Genomic DNA, 18,673 nt, shown 5'->3' with positions numbered 1-18,673 from the left:
AAGACAGAAATAGATTGGGGTTATGGCTTGACCTACCAACACCCATGTCCAGAGAAGAAACCAATTAAAGAAGCCACCAGACCTTCCACCTTCTGCATCCCATAAAGAATTTTGGTCTATACTCCCAGGGGGTAAATGATAGGGGAATAGGACCATAGGGAAAGAAAAAGAGAATTTACTTGTGAAAACTAGTAAATTAGAAAACTATTACCCTGACATTAATAAAAGTAGACTTATCAACAAATTTAAAAAATTAGCATCATAAACAGAAAAAGCGAGCCTCCAGCAGAGAGGCAAAATTGAGAGAATATGAGACAAAATTTAAACAAGCGGGAGTTGGGCAGTAGCGCAGTGGGTTAAGCACACTTGGCTCAAAGCACAAGGACTGGCAGAAGGATCCCGGTTCGAGCCCCTGGATCCTCACCTGCAGGGGAGTTGCTTCACAGGCAGTGAAGCCAGTCTGCAGGTGTCTGTCTTTCTCTCCCCCTCTCTAGCTTCTCCTCCTCTCTCCATTTCTCTCTGTCCTATCCAACAACAACAATAACTACAACAATAAAACAACAAGGGCAACAAAAGGGAATAAATAAATAAATATAAAAAAATTTAAACAAGCACAGAATGCTCTGAGAACAACCCAAACACCAGAAAGAGGCCTTCGAGATGAAAAATATGACTGCTGAAAAAATCTCAATATAAAGTTGAAAGATGAAGTTGAAATCTTTTCTTTCTTAAAAATATTTATTTTTATTTATTTATTCCCTTTTGTTGCCCTTGTTGTTTTTATTGTTGTAGTTATTATTGTTGTTGTTGTTGTACAGGACAGAGATAAATGGAGAGAGGAGGGGAAGACAGGAGGAGAGAGAAAGATAGACACCTGCAGACCTGCTTCACTGCCTTTGAAGTGACTCCCCTGCAGGTGGGGAGCCGGGGCTCAAACCGGGATCTTTATGCCGGTCCTTGTGCTTTGCGCCACCTGCGCTTAACCCACTGCGCTACAGCCTGACTCCTGAAATCTTTTCCTAAAGACAGAGAGAAAGAGAAGAAAGTCAGAGGGGCAAAGAGACAGAGACATAAGCAGAAAAAGGGCAGGGAGGAGAATTGGAGATAAAAATATATAACAGGGGTTCCTGGAAGATGGCGGACTGAGAAGCTGCTAGTGGCTTGAGCTCTGATCACATCTGCTGGAAACGGTAGGATTTTCTGCCTTTAGTAGGCCAGTCAATAAGTGGTCCTAGCAGTGACACCAAGGAGGTGACTATAACTTAATTTGGGTTAAGAATTAGAGTAGAGGTGGTGCGGACTAGCGAGTGGGCTGCTCCAGACTTCCCAGGCGGCGCGAGCAAGGCGGGTGCTCCAGGCACTGTCCTCACCCAAGGAAGTCGGCTCCTTGGCCGGTTGCAGAGCGCTGCTGGGCGGCTGGCAGAGGACCAGGAGGGAGCACTGTAGCTCGGGGGCTTTCTCTTGGGAGTCTCCAGGGACCACTGCGACCCTGAGGGCAGATGCGAGGACATCTTGAGTACAGCTCTCATTGGATCAAAAGGACTTGGAGCTAGTTTTTATTTTTGAGAAATCCTTTAAAAAAGCTTGGGGGGGGGAGGGTTTCCGGAAGATGGCGGACTGAGAAGCTGCTAGTGGCTGAGCTCTGACCACATCTCCTGGAAACGGTAGGATTTTCTGCCTTTAGCAGGCCAGCCAATAAGGGGTCCTAGCGGTGACACCAAGGGAGTGACTATAACTCAATTTGGGTTAAGAATTAGAGTAGGGAAAAAAAGGGGGAAAATTTTTTTTCTTCATTTTAATTTTCAAGCATACCTCCTTCCCTGCCCCCTCCCATAACAAGTCCCTGGGGACCAGCTCCTAGCAGGATGCCCTGCTAGGAGCTCCTTTTCTTTACCAAATTCCTGTCCCACCAGGGAGTATCATTAATTCTAAGTCTATATGCTTCTGAAACCTCTGGCCTTTTTTCTTTCTTAGTAGTCAAGCCCCCCACCTCACCCCGCAAGCTAATTAAATAATTAAAAATAAATACTTAAAAAAAAAACCTTTCCTTTCACTGCCCTTTTATGACTGTTCTTTTTCTTATCTTTTTCTTTTTTTTTTCTCTCTCTTTCTCTATTTTTCTTTTTCTTTTTCTCATTCTTGTCATCCTTTCTTCCTTAATCCTACAGCTTCCAAAGTCACAGCCCCAAGCCCCCCACACCACCAAACAGTGTGCTTTTTTGAATTCACTGATACACATTTGGGAATTTCCTTTCACTGCTCTTTAATTACAGCTCTTTTTCTTATCTTTTCCCTTTTCTCTCTCTTGTCTCTCTCTCTTTTTTTTTAATCTTGTCATATACTTCTTCCTTCTTCTTTGCCTTTCTGAATTTGTGAATTATTTGGGGGAAGAAATCGGACTCAGAGTGGACTCTCTATGTGTGTATCTCTGCTCTAGTTCACTTTCCCCTCTTGTTACCCCTAGAGTATACAGTGGATAGTAGATTTGCATAACTGTCTATTCTTGCTATCCTTTCTTTCTTTTCTCTTTCTTCACTGGGATTTGGTTACTATTTTTTCACAGACTGGAGAAATTGTTTGGCTAACTGGTAATGATTAAACTACTTCAATATTGCTTCAGTTGCTACTGTAATTCCTGAGGTTGGTGAGTGCAATTGTCATAAAGGTATTTCGTACAGTGTTACTTGTACTCAAGACACAACAACTGAGGAACAACAGAGCATAAAAAAGAAACACATAAATCAAAAAAATGGGTAGATCAAAAACAAATAAAACTGCTACTCCAATGAATGAAGACAGGAGTCCAGAAGAAACTACAAATCAGCCAGAAGTAACCATAGATAAGAAAAGTATGCAAGCAATAATAAACTTATTAATCACAGAAATGAAAACAACACTGAAGGAAAGGAATGGCAGTATTAGGGAAACAACAGTTGAGACCCCCAAGGAAAATACTGATTATCTTGAGGCAATTAGAGAACTGAAAGCTGAAATAGCTGTAATGAAGAAAGAAGCTGAGGCAAGGGAAAGCAGACTAACAGAAGCAGAAAACAGGATTAGTCAGACAGAGGATGAATAACAGACCTGAATAACAGAAAGGACATCAAGATTCAAGAGGCCCAGAGAGTCCCAAACAGAATCAACCCAGACCTGAAGACACCAAGACACATCGTAGTCACAATGAGAAGAAGTAAGGATAAAGAAAGGATCCTGAAGTCTGCAAGAGAGAAACAAAAAGTCACATACAAGGGAAAACCCATAGATTATCTGTAGACTTCTCCACTCAAACTCTAAAAGCCAGAAGGGAATGGCAAGATATCTATCAAGCCCTGAATGAAAAAGGGTTTCAACCAAGGATAATATATCCTGCTAGAGTTTCATTCAAACTAGATGGATGGATCAAAACCTTCTTAGACAAACAACAGTTAAAGGAGGCAACCATCACCAAGCCAGCCCTTAAAGAGGTTCTAAAAGACCTCTTATAAACAAGAACATCACTATAATACTTGCAATATATAAGAGCAAACAATTTTTTTGAACAATGGCACTACAATACATTAAATCCATAATATCAATAAACGTCAATGGCTTAAACTCACCCATCAAAAGGCACAGGGTGGGGGGATGGATCAGAAAACATAACCCAACCATATGCTGCTTGCAAGAATCCCATCTGTCACAACAAGATAAACACAGACTTAAAGTGACAGGATGGAAAACTATCATACAGGCTAACGGACCACAAAAAAGGGCAGGAACAACCATTCTCATCTCAGACACGATAGATGTTAAATTAAATAAAGTAATAAAAGATAGGCAAGGACATTACATAATGATTAGAGGATCTATCAGCCAAGAAGACTTAACAATTATTAACATCTATGCACCCAATGAGGGACCATCTAAATACATTAAGCACCTACTGAAAGAATTTCAAAAATACATCAATAGTAATACAATAATACTGGGAGACTTCAATACCCCACTCTCACACTTAGACAGACAAACAAAGCAGAGAACCAATAAAGATACAAGAGAATTGAATGAAGAGATTGACAGACTAGACCTCTTGGATATTTTCAGACTCCTCCACCCCAAAAAACTGGAATACACCTTCTTTTCAAATCCACATAACACATACTCAAGGATAGATCACATGTTAGGCCACAAAGACAGAATCAATAAATTCAAGAGCAATGAAATCATCCCAAGTATCTTCTCAGACCACAGTGGAGTAAAACTAACATTTAACAACAAACAGAAAATTATTAGAAGTCACAGAATTTGGAAACTAAACAACATACTCCTTAAGAACCACTGGGTCCGAGACTCACTCAAGCAGGAAATTCAAATGTTCCTGGAAACAAATGAAAATGAAGACACAACCTATCAAAATATTTGGGACACAACTAAAGCAGTACTGAGAGGGAAACTTATAGCCATACAATCACATATTAAACACCAAGAAGCTCAAATGAACGACCTTACTGTACACCTCAAGGACTTAGAGGAAGAGGAACAAAGGAACCCTAAAGCAACCAGAAGGACAGAAATCACTATAGTTAGAGCAGAAATAAACCACATCGAAAATAAAAGAACCATACAAAAGATTGATGGAGGAGATATCACAACTGACACCACAGAAATCCAAAAAATCCTACGAAACTTCTATAAAGAACTATATGCCACCAAGCTAGAGAATCTGGAAGAAATGGAACAATTCCTAGAAACATATGCCCTTCCAAAACTGAACCAAGAAGAACTACAAAATCTAAATGCACCAATCACAGACAAAGAAATTGAAACCGTTATTAAGAATCTCCCCAACAACAAAAGTCCTGGACCAGATGGCTTCACAAACGAATTCTACAAAACTTTCAGGAAACAGTTAATACCCATACTTATAAGCTATTCCATAAGACTGAAGAAACAGGTATACTCCCTTCTACCTTCTATGAAGCCAACATCACCCTGATACCAAAAGCTGATAGGGACAGAACAAAAAAGGAAAACTACAGACAGATATCTCTGATGAACATAGATGCCAAAATATTAAACAAGATCTTGGCCAACCGGATACAGCAACATATCAAAAGGATTGTTCATCACGACCAAGTGCGATTCATCCCAGGAATGCAAGGCTGCTTCAACATCCGTAAGTCAATCAGTGTCATTCACCACATCAATAAAAGCAAAGCCAAAAACCACATGATTATTTCAATAGATGCAGAGAAAGCCTTTGACAAGATCCAACACCCATTCATGCTCAAAACTCTACAAAAAATGGGAATAGATGGGAAATTCCTCAAGATAGTGGAGTCTATATATAGCAAACCTACAGCCAACATCATACTCAATGGACAGAAGCTTAAAGCATTCCCCCTCAGATCGGGGACTAGACAGGGCTGTCCACTGTCACCATTACTCTTCAACATAGTATTGGAAGTTCTTGCCATAGCAATCAGGCAAGAGAAAGAAATCAAAGGAATACAGATTGGAAGGGAAGAAGTCAAGCTCTCACTATTTGCAGATGATATGATAGTATACATAGAAAGACCTAAAGAATCCAGCAGAAAATTACTGGAAGTTATTAGGCAATATAGCAAGGTATCAGGCTACAAAATCAATGTACAAAAATCAGTGGCATTTCTTTATGCAAACACTAAATCTGAAAAAGACATCCAGAAATCACTCCCACTTACTGTTTCAGCAAAATCAATCAAATATCTAGGAAAAAGGTGACCAAAGAAGTGAAAGACTTGTATGCTGAAACTATGAATCGCTACTCAAGGAAATAGAAACTGATACCAAGAAATGGAAAGATATCCCATGCTCATGGATTGGAAGAATAAATATCATCAAAATGAATTTTCTCCCCAGAGCCATATAAAAATTTAATGCAATACCCATCAAAGTTCCACCAAGCTTCTTTAAGAGAATAGAACAAACACTACAATCATTTATCTGGAACCTGAAAACACCTAGAATTGCCAAAACCATCTTGAGGAAAAGAAACAGAAATGGAGACATCACACTCCCAGAGCTTAAACTATATTATAAAGCCATCATCATCAAAACAGCATGGTACTGGAACAAAAATAGGCACACAGACCAGTGGAACAGAATTGAAGCCCAGAAATAAATCCCAACACCTATGGGCATCTAATCTTTGATAAGGGGGCCCAAAGTATTAAATGGAAAAAGGAGGCTCTCTTCAATAAATGGTGCTGGGAAAACTGGGTTGTAACATGCAGAAGAATGAAACTGAACCACCTTATCTCACCAGAAACAAAAATCAACTCCAAATAGATCAAAGACCTAGATGTCAGACCAGAAACAATCAAATACTTAGAGGAAAACATTGGTAAAACACTTTCACACCTACACCTCAAGGACATCTTTGATGAATCAAACCCAATTGCAAGGAAGACTAGAGCAGAAACAAACCAATGGGACTACATCAAATTGAAAAGCTTCTGCACATCCAAAGAAACTATTAAATAAACAGAGAGACCCCTCACAGAATGGGAGAAGATCTTCACATGCCAGACATCAGACAAGAAACTAATTACCAAAATATATAAAGAGCTCAGCAAACTAGCACCAAAAAAGCAAATGACCCCATCCAAAAATGGGCAGAGGACATGAACAAAACATTCACTGCAGAGGAGATCCAAAAGGCTAACAAACATATGAGAAACTGCTCTAGGTCACTGATTGTCAGAGAAATGCAAATTAAGACAATACTAAGATACCACCTCACTCCTGTAAGAATGGCATACATCAAAAAGGACAGCAGCAACAAATGCTGGAGAGGATGTGGGGACAGAGGAACCCTTTTACATTGCTGGTGGGAATGCAAATTGGTACAGCCTCTGTGGAGAGCAGTCTGGAAAACTCTCAGAAGGCTAGACATGGACCTTCCATATGATCCAGTAATTCCTCTCCTGGGTTATACCCCAAGGACTCCATAACACCCAACCAAAAAGAGGTGTGTACTCCTATGTTCATAGCAGCACAATTCATAATAGCTAAAACCTGGCAGCAATCCAGGTGCCCAACAACAGATTAGTGGTTGAGAAAGCTGTGGTATATATACACAGTGGAATACTATGCAGCTATCAAGAACAATGAACCCACCTTCTCTGACCCATCTTGGACAGAGCTAGAAGGAATTATGTTAAGTGAGCTAAGTCATAAAGATAAAGATGAGTATGGGATGATCCTACTCATCAACAGAAGCTGACTAAGAAGATATGAAAGGGAAACTAAAAGCAGGACCTGATCAAATTGTAAGTAGGGCACCAAAGTAAAAACCCTGTGGTGAGGGGTAGACATGTAGCTTCCTGGGCCAGTGGGGGGTGGGAGTGGGTGGGAGGGATGGGTCACAGTCTTTTGATGGTGGAAATGGTGTTAATGTACACTCCTAGCAAAATTAGACATATAAATCAGTAGTTAATTAATATGAGGGGGAAAAATCAACTGTATGTCTCAAAGTTTTTCAAAACACAAACTGAATCTTTTTAATATATAGGCTGTGTATTTGATATGCGGACTCTCTCAAAAGCCTAGACCAAGTAGAATAGAAGCATCCAATAGCACAGCTATATAAAAGATACTGGATACTGTACAGCAAACCCTAACAAAATGACTTTTCAAAGTTAACCCAATTACCAAATAATGTGATGATAACATTAACCATCGGTTGTCTTTTTGAACCCTAAGACAGCAGAAACCTCACATCTCCACTATAGAGCCCCTACTTCCCCCAGTCCTGGAACCCTTGGATAGGGTCCACTTTTCCTAGTTCTAATCGTCTTCCGGCTTTCCAACACTCTTCAGAAAGGAAGGAATAATTAGGTCCATCTCACAGTTGAAGGTAAGTCCAGGCCTTTGGACTGACTATGTTCTATTGCACTTGTTCAAGTAACCACCCTCTGGACCTTTTCTGGGGCTCACTGATCTTAAAGCCCCCATTTGGTACCTGGAATATCATATCTTAAGAGTCTGGTAGGGAGTCTGGCGGTGGCGCAGTGGGCTAAGCGAACATGGCACAAAGCGCAAGGAACAGCGCAAGGATCCTGGTTCGAGACCCTGGCTCCCCACCTGCAGGGGAGTCACTTCACAGGCAGTGAAGCAGGTGTCTATCTTTCTCTCCCCCTCTGTCTTCCCCTCCTCTCTCCATTTCTCTCTGTCCTATCCAACAACGACGACACCAAGAATAACTACAACAATAACTACTACAACAAGGGCAATATAAGGGAATAAATAAATATTTGAAAAAATAAAATAAAAGAGTCTAGTAAAGGAGAGATCTGTCCACATTGGCCCCATGAACCAACCCATCATGAAGGGCAAGAGACAGAGAGGTGGTTTACCTGGCACGGGAACGAACACTGGTGACTGATGCACTGGAGGTGTGGCCCCCACCAGAGCCTCCTGAGGGTCCTGGCTCACAGAGAGGGTTCCGACAGTAGGATGTCCTATTGGGACCTCTTCGTCCTCCTGTGGGGATCAACATAAGGTCGCTTTTCAAGCCAGAGGAATATATCAGTACATCAATGGTACTGGTTACCAGTTACTTGGTCTCTTCTTATCACTTCTTCCTCCTACAGACTTATCATCTAGCTGCCATCTCTTTTTTAAAATTAGTATCTTTATTTATTTATTGGATAGAGACGGTCAGAATTCGAGAGGGAAGGGGGTGATAGAAAGGGAAAGAGAAAAAGAGACACATGCAGTACTGCTTCACCGCCTGTAAAATTGCTCCCCTGCAGGAGGGACTGGGGGCTCGAACCTGGGTCCTTGCACATTCTAACATGTGTGTTCAACCAGGTGCACCACCACCTCTGGCCCCTCTAGCTGCTATCTCTCCCACTTCATTTCTTATCGTTCTCTGCTTCTACCTCCATGCTTTAAGCAAACTGGTATCTCTTTTTCTCCTTTTTCCTTTTTATAAAAAATATTTTATTAATTTATTTATTGATGAGAAAGATAGGAGAGAAAGAAAGAACCAGATATCACTGTGGTACATGTGCTGCAGGGGACTGAACTCAGGACCTCATGCTTGAGAGTCTAGTGCTTTAGCCACTGCACCACCTCCTGGACCACTCCTTTTCTCTTTTAAATGTATTTTATTTATCAAATACGAGGGAGAGAGAGCGAGAGAGAGAGAGAGAGAGAGAGAGAGAGAGATGGAAAAGAAACCTGACCATTTCTCTGGTACATGTGAATGCCACTTTGGGGACTGAACTCAGGACCTCATGCATGTAAGCCCAGTGCTTTAGCCACTGCACCATTTCCAGGCTGCTGACCTCTCTTCCAAAGTTAAGTTACACTTATTACTATTTCTACCTGGTATAGCCACTGTTTTTCCCTCTTTTTTTTCTTCTTTCTGACTACCACTATTAAAGTGGCTGCCCCACCACTATTCCCCTCCCCACAGCAATTTGCTCTCAGACATTTAACTTCATTTGTTAACTGTGTGTGGAGGGGAGTGGGGGGAGGTGCTGAGGCCTTGCACATGTGCACCTCCAATGTTCCTGACTTACTTTTTTCACAATATATGTGTGTGTGGGGGGGAACGCATGCAGCATGAGAACTTCTGCTTGTGCTGTAGCATTCCCATATGGTGCTAAGGCTTGACCTCCAGTCCTGCACAAGGCAAGGTGCATGTCCCCTACCAGGTGAGCTATCTCTGTCTTTCCTACAGAATGGAAAGTCAGTGAAGTCAATAATCTTATCTTTTTCACTACTATGAATGAATCCAGCAAGGTGAATTTTACACATACTGAGAAACTCAGCTAACAATGTGGACCACAGGTAGTTTCTCTGGGTCTTGGTACTAAGCTCTGGTGTACAGAGTGACTTTTTGATACTACAAATTTCTGTAGAGGGGGTCCAGGTGGTGGCACACCTGGTTAAGCACATACATTACAGGCCACAAGGACCTAGGTTCAAGCCCTTGGTCCTCACCTGCAGGGGGAAAGCTTCACAAGTGAGGAAGCAGGGCTGCGAGTGTCTGTCTCTCTCTTTCTCTATCTCTCAATTTCTGTCTGTCTCTATCAAATAATAAATAAATAAGGGGCCAGAAGGTTTACCTGGTTAAACACACATAGCACAAAATGCAAGGATCCCAGTTCGAGGCCCTGGCCCCTCACCTGCAAAGGAGTCGCTTCACAAGCGGTGAAGCAGGTCTGCAGGTGTCTCTCTGTTTCTGTCTCTCTGTCTGGCTCCATCTTCCCCTCCCTTCAATTTTTCTCTGTCCTATCCAATCAAAAAATAAAAATGATAAATTGCCACCAGGAGCAGTGAATTCATAGTGTCATCACTAAGCCCCAGTGATAACCCTGGAGGCAAAAAACAAATAAATATCTTTAAAAGAAACAAATTTCTGGGCACGAGTAGACAGCATAATGGTTCTGTAAAGAGACTCTCATGAATGAGGCTCCGAAGTCCCAGATTCAATCACCCACACCATCGTAAACCAGAGCTGAGCAGTGCTCTGGTAAAAAAATAAATAATAAATCTTTTTTTTTTTCTGTAGGCACAATCTTGGTACATAATATTCTAGTTACCCATGAGACAGTTTTTCCCTCCAGGATGTAAACCTGCACAATGGCCACCCTGGTAACTCATGATCAGGACTCAGAATAAGGCCATACAGTGGGCTCTGGGAGAATGCTGTGATTGCGGGCCGCAAAGCTGCACCCACAACCTATTTTCCTAAGCTCAGCAGTCTAGTCCGAGCTCCCAGACCCCTCACTTACAAAAGCCCTACACAAAGGATTGGCTGAAAGGTGATGCACCTGGTTGAGGGCACTTTAGTATGTGCCAGGACCAGCGTTCAAGCCCTCAGCTCCCACCTGCAGGGAGAAGCTTCCCAAGTGGTGAAGCAGCACTACAGGTGTCTCTCTTTTCCTCTCCTTCCCTATCTCCCACTGGATTTCCCTGTCTGTACCCGATACATACGTGTGTGTGTGTGTGTGTGTGTGTGTGTGTGTGTGTGTGTGTGTGTGTTTGTGTGTGTCCTACACAAAGGTCCTATGGTAACACCCCAGTCACAGTCAAAAGTACAGTCATATTCACACCTCTTCACAGCAGCTCTCCCAAGTCACTCCTTTACCTTACTTAGCTGTAGTTCAGAAGCTTTTCCCACAAACCTCCAAGAACTCAATTTCCCCTCTCAATTTCTGTCTCCATTCAATAAATAAATAAATAAATAATGGGGCTAGGTGGTGGTGCACCTGGTTAAGAGCACACATTACAGTGAGCAAGGGCCCCTGTTCAAGCCCCTGATCCCCACCTGCAGTGGTGATGTAGTGTTGCAGGTGTCTCTCTCTCTCTCTCTTTCTTCACCTCCCCTCTCAATTTGTCTCTGCCCAATAATAAATAAATAAATAAATCTTTTTAATGTCTCCAAGAAGCACTTGTCTAGGAGCTCAGCCCCCAGCCCCAAAGCTCTGCTCACACACTATCATACCTGGCTCGGAAAGTCCTACACAAGCACCATCGTGCCCAAGTTCTGCCCACGCCAGCGCTCCTCTCTCTTCAGAAACTCTGCACCCACTTCAAGTCCTCAACCCAGAAGCCCCGCCTACACACAGCTGCCAACCCAGAAAACCCGCCCCTCATTGTAGAAGCCCCGCCCCTCACCCCGCCCCCACAGAGGAGGCCCCACCCCGCAGAGGCAGGACGGGGCGGGGGGCGGGGTCCCTCTGCGTCCTCATCTCTCCGCTCGTCGGGGACCTGTCGGCGCCAGGGAGAAGTCTGCAGCTAGGCCATCTCGGCCCCCGCACCCGCCCGTCCCCCGGTCGAAGCCGGACCGCTCTGCTCACCCATCTCTTCCCGCAGCGCAACCCGCTTCGCCGCCGCAGCTCCCGCAGGCAATATGTCGGAGGCGATGGCGGCCGGGAGAGGACTAACCGCCGCAGCCCAGTCCTGGGTATCCGCCGCGCGCTCCTGCTTCGCCGTCAATTTGCATACAAGGCGGGCTAGAAGCTGGGAGCGCGCTTCTTAAAGGGACCACCCTGACAAAGAAGGTTCCTGTGGTCTTTGTCTCCAGGGTCCCTATGCTCTGGTGCTGAGGCAATGCCAACTCTTCAAACCTTTTCTTCAAGACCAAGGGAGGGTTCAAAACCCTCCCTTGTGTTCCTGCCTTCTAGATGGAAGTGTCCTACAAATGATCCAATCTCAACCAACCCATCCCAAATTAGGGTTTCATATTTCTCTTAGGCCTTATTACTCTTTAATCCATAGCAGTCAAAACCAGGATGTCATTTCGTCCCTTTCCCTTGACTCCCGTTTCTTCATACCAAAGCACTGCTCAGCTCTGGTTTATGGTGGTGCAGGGGATTGAACCTGGGACTTTGGAGCCTCAGGCATGAGAATCTCTTTCAATAATTATGCTATCTATCTCTGTTCTCAGGTCCTGTCTTTCACCTAATCTTGTTGATCCTAAGTCCTGGAAGTGGAGACCCGGAAGTGGAACAATGGGTGGAGCGCTGGATTCTGGAGCATGAGGTTCCAGCCCTGGCATCATATGTGCCAGACTGAAGTCTAGTTCTTTCTCCTCTCCAATCTCTAATAAATAAACCTTACCCAAAAAAGGGGGAGAGGGGAACAAGGGGAGTAATATAATTGTTACTCAAAAAGACTATAATGCCCATGTTCAGCAGGGAAGCAATTACAGAAGCCAGACCTTCCACCTTCTGCCCTCCGGGGTCCATGCTCCCAGAGGGATAAAGAACAGGAAAGCTTTCAAGGGAGGGGATGGAATACAGAACTCTTGTGGGAATTGTGTGGAATTGTACCCCTCTTATCCTATGGTCTTGTCAATCTTACCACTTTATAAAAAAAAAAAAAAAAGACTCATGTCTGAGGTTTCCAGATCCTAAATGTAACCCCCAGCACCATCATAATTCAGAGCTTTGGTGTCTCTTTCTCTCTGTATCTCTCTCATTAAAAAAATTAAATATTTAAAAATAAATGAAACAGGGCTTCTGGGAGCCGTGGCCATGGAGTAACAGGGAACAAAACGGATCTCCCCCCAAACAACAAATAACTACAACTATCGAACTTAACGAAACTCACCTGCTACAACTGAGACATCCACAGCCTCAGCCACCAAGTTGCAGACCCTTTCATGAATCCATCCTGACTTCCCTGAGCAGATGACCTCACCAATGTGTCCTGGAACTTCCCCTCTCCAGATCCCTACTCCACTAGGGAAAGACAGAAACAGGCTGGGGGTATGGATCGACCTATCAATGTCCATGTCCAGCTGAGAAGCAATTACAGAAGCCAGAACTTCTGCAATCCAAAGAAGTTTCTATCGGCATTTCTTTTTTTTTTTTTTTTTAATTTCTCTATTGGGGAAAATGGTTTATAGTCAACAGTAAAATAAAATAGTTTGTACATGGGTAACATTTCTCAGTTTTCCACATAATAATTCAACTCCCACTAGATCTTCTACCCTCATGCTCCAGGACCTGGACCCTCTCCTACACCCAGGGTCTTTTTTTTGGTGCAATACACCACCAAAGATAATTTTGATCCATAATCCCAGTGGGGGAGGAATGATGGGGGAAGATGGCCAGAGGGGTCTGAATTCCAACTCCATCAGGACCTAGAAAGAGAAAAAGAAAAAGGGAGGGACATTTGGGTGTAGTAATAGGTGACTTGGAAAGGAAGAGAAGATGGGACTATGAAGCGGGATGGGGGGGTGATATAGACAGACAGCTGTAGAAACAGTTAACCCAGCTCTGCAATCTTGGGAGAACTGCTGTAGTTTACAGTGGAGGGATTGGGGATTGAGACTCTGATGGAACTGTGTAGAGTTGTGCTCCTGCTATCTTATAATTTTGTAGATCAATATTACATCACTATATATATATATATATATTTTTTTTTTTTTTTTACCAGAGCTTGGCTCTGGCTTAAGGTGGTGTGGGGGGCTGAACCTTGGGATTTTGGAGACTCAGGCTTGAGAGTCTCTTCGCATAACCATTATGCTATCTATCCATAATGTCATTAATAATTTTTTAAATAAATAAAGCAAATAAGGTATATTAAAAAGGAGTTGCAAAAATATTCCCACATCTGACTCCACTTTGCTATTACCTTAATCCAAATCCTGATCCTTTCTCTCCCTTCCTCCCTCCCTCCCTTCCTTCCTTTCTTTCTTCCTTTCTATTTTATTTGATAGGACAGAGAGAAATTGAGAGGGGAAGATAGATAAGATAGAGAGAGAGAGAGGGAGAAAGAGAGAGAGAGAATGAGACAGAGAGACCTGCAGACCTGCTTCACATTTTATGAAGTATCCCCCCTGCAGGTGAGGAGGAGGGGAGGGTTGGCTTAAACCCAGGTCCTTGCACGTGGTAACACCTCCTGGTCTCTCCTGCCTGTTTTTAAGCCCTGCATTTTTTTTTCTCCATGTAGTTCTTGATAAAGATTGATTGAGATAATACATATAGAACAGAATTTGTTAGCCATTTCTTTATATTTACTTATTTATTGCCTCTAGGGTTGTTGCTGGGGCTCAGTGCCTGCACTTGAATCTACTGCTCCTGGAGAGTATTTTTTCCTTTTTGTTGCCCTTGTTGTTGTTATTGTTGTTGTTATTGCTGTCATCATTGTTGGATAGGACAGAGAGAAATCGAGAGAGGAAGGGAAGACAGAAAGGGGGGAAAAAAGATAGACACCTCCACAATGGAATACTACTCAGCTGTAAAAAATGGTGACTTCACTGTTTTCAGCCAATCTTGGATGGACCTTGAAAAAATCATGTTGAGTGAAATAAGTCAGAAACAGAAGGATGAATATGAGATGATCTCACTCTCAGGCAGAAGTTGAAAAGCAAGATCAGAAAAGAAAACACAAGTAGAACCTGAAATGTAATTGGCATATCACACCAAAGTAAAAGACTCTGCGGTGGGTGGGTGGGCAGAATACAGGTCCATGAAGGATGATAGAGGACCTAGTGTGTTGTTAAAATTCGGAGGCTCCAGCTGGCTGGGCTAGCTTCACGGGCGGGTAACAGAGACGACCAGAGACATACGGCTGGGCTGGGAGCTGTATTTCTTTATTCAAGAACAATGATTTATAAACTAAGACAAACTAATCACCAAACAGAACTCTCCTGACTCCTTCCCCCGCAGCAGCGCCAAGCACTCTCCAACTCTGGAACTCTGGAACTCTCTCTGGGTTCCTCGGGGCGGGGACAAGCGGGCCCGTGAAAACTAGCAGGAGTGAACCAATTTTCTTGGCAGGGGGAGAGCATACAACAATTCCCCCTTTTCTTTTAACTAAATGACCACAGTATCAGGGGTGTGGGGTGTACAGAACCTATATCATACAGGCATTTTTAAAAAAGAAACTGGCACAAACATGGAGAAACATGTAAGCAAGTAACAAGAACCAGTGTGCTGCCAAGGGAAGGCCTGAGGGGGGGCATTTTTTTGCCTCTGTGGATAAAACTTTATCAGCTTAAAAAAAAAAACACTTCTTGCCTCTGGGGGGCGTACTTGCCTTGACAGGCATTTGTATGGGGATGGGGAACGGCCTAGAGTCCCAAAGGCAACTGGCTGCAATTTACTTACTATGAAACAAAACTTGTTATTAGCATAACCACAGCACAATCTAAAATTTCTAATAGAGAAGGAATTTGAGACTTTTACATAACAACCTCTTTTTAACCTTTTGTTACACCCATTCAAGATGGAGACACACCCTAGGTGTACACAGGAAAGAAAACCTCAGGCATGAGAATAATTAGCATAGCCATTGTGTAATCTACCATTTCTAATAGAGAAGGTAATCGAGAGTTTTACATATCAACAACTCTATTTAACCTTTTGTTATACCCATTCAAGATAGAGACACACCCTAGGTGTGCGCAGATCTTGTTTAGACCAACTTAGTTAAAATATATTGATTGTTAACTAATTTTTACCTCAGACTTTAAATGTAAGTTAATTTTATCTTTATGAGAATTACGTTGAAAACCTTTTTCATTTAACTTTGACTAGTAAGAATTTAGCCTTAAAGTTACTGTTTACCAAACTTTAAACACACACATAAACATGGTCATTAATACACAAGGAGAGAAACCTTTGTTACGAAGACATGTCATTTTAAACACGAATTTAAATCTGTACTGTCTTAGTTGTTGGGGGGGTCACCATCCGGAGGTGGCCTCCTGCACAGCTCCACTTCAAGGAATTGCAGGTTGCGATCTCTGCACGAATCTCTGCGTACTCTAGCTTGTCTGCCTTCAGACCGGAGCTGGAGATCTCGGCCAGGGTGCCCAGTTTCAGCAGGGAGCCCAGGGGTCCGGGAGGTCCGGGATCTGTATAGAATTCATAGCCCAAGGGCGGGCAGGCCAGCCTTGTAGAAGGCGCAGGCCGAGGTGTCCTGGGGTGGCGGCCATGATAGGCTGCCACGGCCCTGCCCCATGGCCCTGCCATGTCTGCTGTCCTACTCGCAGTGGCCGAGCAGTGTGGAGGGATCACGAGTCCAGTGCCCTGCGCCACGCGGTGGAGAGCCGGCTCTTGTGGGCTGGCCTTGGGCTCTTGCGTGTTGGCATCAGGCTCCTGCATGTTGGCATTGGGCTCTAGCGTGTTGGCACCAGGCTCCTGTGGTGGCATCGGGCTCTTGCGTGCTGGAGTCGGGCTCCTGTGTGCTGGCGTCAGCCTCCTGCGGGCTGTGGGGCTGCAGGGCTGCGGGCATGGTGCGCGGGGTTGTCTGGGCGCAGCCAGCTGGCTGGCTGTTTAACCAGGTGGAAACAGCAGCTCTGCTACTCGCCTCCCGCCCACTGTCTCCTCCTGACTCCGCTGGCTGTTCTGAGTTCGCCCGAGCGAGTGGAAACCACAGAGTGGTCCAGAGATAAATGTTCCAGAAACAGCAAAACAGTCTCGTGAAGAAAGGGCAGAGGCCTTTGGAGATCTCTTCACAAGCAGAAGAGAAGGCCATAGTACATAGGTAGCCAAATTGTCTTCACTTATCTGAGAGATGCGCAGGTCAGGTCCACGTGGGCAACATTTGATGTTAAAATTCGGAGGCTCCAGCTGGCCGGGCTAGCTTCACAGGCGGGTAACAGAGACTGGAGGACACACGGCTGGGCAGGGAAGCTGTATTTCTTTATTCAAGAACAACGATTCATAAACTAAACCAAACTAATCACCAAACAAAACTCTCCTGCCTCCTTCTCACATGGCGGCGCCAAGCACTCTCCAACTCTGGAACTCTGGAACTCTCTCTGGGTTCCTCGGGGCGGGGACAAGCGGGCCGCGAAAACTGGCAGGACTGAACCAATTTTCTTGGCAGGGGGAGAGCATACAACACTAGTGGTGGTTGTATTGTTAAATGGGAAACTGGGGAATGTTATGCATGTACAAACTACTGTATTTACTGTTGAATATAAAACATTAATTCCCCAATAAAGAAATAAATTTTTTAAAAAAAGAAAGAAAGATAGACACCTGCAGACTTGCTTCATTGCTTGTGAAGCAATCCACCCCCCCCCTGCAGGTGGGAAGCCAGCTGTTCTTGTACTTAACCCTCTGCACTACAACCCGACCCCCTTGTTAGCCATTTCTATCATGATATATGGCAAATTACACAGAGAAAGCACTTAAGTAAGTTACTAATCATTATTTTTATTAGCTTTTTCTTTTTTAAAACAGGAGCATTGCTCAATTCTAACATACAGTGGTACTGGGGATTGAACCTGGGACCAGAGAGCCTTAAGCATGACAGTATTTTGCATAACCATTATGCTATCTACCCAGCCCTCCTTTATATATGTATGTATGCATATATTTAACCACTGCACCGCTCTGCTCTGGTTTATGGTGGTACCAGGGATTAAATTTGGGGTCCTTGGTCCCTCAGGTATGAAAGTCTTTTTGCATAAACATTATGCTATCTTCCCAGCTATATATTATATTACATATATTATATTTTATTAATATATGTATATATATTAATAAAAATAAATATGGTAGAGTGCACAAGTTACCATGCATAAGGATCTAGGCTCAAGGCCCCCGTCTGTGCCTGTACTGGGGAAGCCTCATAAACAATGAAGCAATGCTGCAAGTGTCTCTCTCTATGTCACCCCCCCCATCGCCTCCTTCCCTATGTGTATATTCTCTGTATCTATCAACAAAAAGAGAGAAAGAAAGAAAGTTGGGAGAGGGAGTCAGGCAGTAGTGCAGCAGGTTATGCACAGGCTGTGCAAAGTGCAAGGACCAGCATAAGGATCCCGGTTCGAGCCTCCAGCTCCCCACCTGCAGGGGTGTTGCTTCACAAGCAGTGAAGCAGGTCTGCAGGTGTCTATCTTTCTCTCCCCCTCTCTGTCTCCCCTCCAAGCTCCATTTCTCTCTGTTCTATCCAACAATGACGACATCAATAACTACAATAAAAGACAACAAGGGCAACAAAAGGAAATAAATAAATAAATATTTTAAAAAATAATAAAGTTGGGAGAAGGAAAGAAAATCAGTTACCAGGAGCTAGGAAATTGTTGTGTAGGCAACAAACACCAGTGATAACCCTGGTTGCAGTACAAATAAATTTTAAAAGAAAATGTTTTGGGGGCCTGTCAATAGCAGAGAGAGTAAACGCACATGGTGCGAAGCACAAGGAACAGCATAAGGATCCTTGTTCGAGC

General features: G+C 43.5%; 1 pseudogene; it reads right to left on the bottom strand.

The window, feature by feature from the left end:
• The window catches only part of LOC132542794 (transmembrane protein 39B-like), a 43,689-nt pseudogene extending 31,636 nt beyond the window's left edge, over positions 1 to 12,053 (bottom strand).
• Positions 12,054 to 18,673: the final 6,620 nt, after the last annotated feature.

Source organism: Erinaceus europaeus, chromosome 13 (assembly GCF_950295315.1).
Source record: "Erinaceus europaeus chromosome 13, mEriEur2.1, whole genome shotgun sequence".
NCBI classification, from domain to species: Eukaryota; Metazoa; Chordata; class Mammalia; order Eulipotyphla; family Erinaceidae; genus Erinaceus; species Erinaceus europaeus.
Note: the sequence above shows the minus strand (reverse complement) of the source record. Positions and strands in the feature narration are given on the sequence as shown.